A 1,296-nucleotide genomic window follows, 5' to 3' on the forward strand; every position below is an offset into this window, starting at 1 on the left:
CTTCAATTCCTCTTCACTTTCAACAAGCAAGGTTGTATCATCTGTGTATCACAGGTTGTTAATTACTGTATTTTTGTGTATAACACATCCATGTAAATAACATGCAAACACATATAATGTGGTTAACCTGTGTAAGAAATCTAGGGGGATAGCGCAGTTTGCAAAAATAAAAACCAGTAGTGTGCACATTATTTGCATTAAAATAGGTACCATTTTTCCTATTTTGATGCCATGTTCTTCTTTCTATAGTCTATCTTCTTATTATTTGCTCAGCATTCACAATGAATAGGTATGATGAAACTATACAACCCTGAAGCACACATTTTCTGATTTTAAACCACGCAGTATCCCTTTCTTCTGTTTGAACAGCCATCTCTTGGGTTGTGTACAGGTTCTCCATGAACACAATTAAACGTTCTGGAATTTCCCTTCTTCACAATGTTATCCATTATTGGTTTTGACCCACACCATCAAATGCCTTTGCATAGTCAATATAAGGTAAACATTTTTCTGGTGTTTTCTGCTTTCAGCCAAGATTTGTTCCACATCTTCTTATGTATCTTGCCTGTCAGTTAACTGTTGATGTACTGCTGCAACGGTTTTTGAATTATCTTTAGAAAAAATTTATTAAAAATCCATTGTTATGCAGCAATAGATAAGTGGAGACATGCTTAATTTTTTTAAAAGTTTTTATTGTGAGGTTTACATGGAAGAACTTCAGTTTTACATTCCTCCTATCATATTTTGTTTCATTGCAGTGATTACAATCCCCTCCATGCATTATCAAATAACCAAAGGGTACACCCCACAGGCCCACTCCCAGCCATCACCACACAGCCCCTCTCGTCCCTGAGTTCAGTGTCCTCAGCCACTCCATCTGTCCACATCATCTTCTCTGTCTGGGTCCCTGATATTTCAGCCTCTCTGGGTAGGGTCCTGCTCTCCACTCTTCTCACTTGATGGTCTCAGGGACCTCCGCTCCTGGCCTGAAAAATCAATCTCTCCCCTCCTTTTGTCAAAAAACATCTACCTCTATATTTCCTACCCTCATAGTCAGTCCTGATGGCAACTATTCACTATTGTACCATAAGAGTCTTATCCCCACTTCCTTTCCCCAGCCTGGTCCCAACAGATTGGAAATCATTCAGTGGTGATTCTACCTTCCCCCACCCTGTCTGAAACTAGGCTCCTTCTTGAAAGCTTGAAAGACAGTCACATCTTGCCTTTATGTTGTTGTTAAGTGCCATTGAGTCAGTTCCAACACATAGCGACCCTGTATATGGTTTCCGAGGAGCA

The sequence above is a fragment of the Chrysochloris asiatica genome, unplaced genomic scaffold (genome assembly GCF_000296735.1).
Source record: "Chrysochloris asiatica unplaced genomic scaffold, ChrAsi1.0 scaffold00014, whole genome shotgun sequence".
Taxonomy (NCBI): Eukaryota; Metazoa; Chordata; class Mammalia; order Afrosoricida; family Chrysochloridae; genus Chrysochloris; species Chrysochloris asiatica.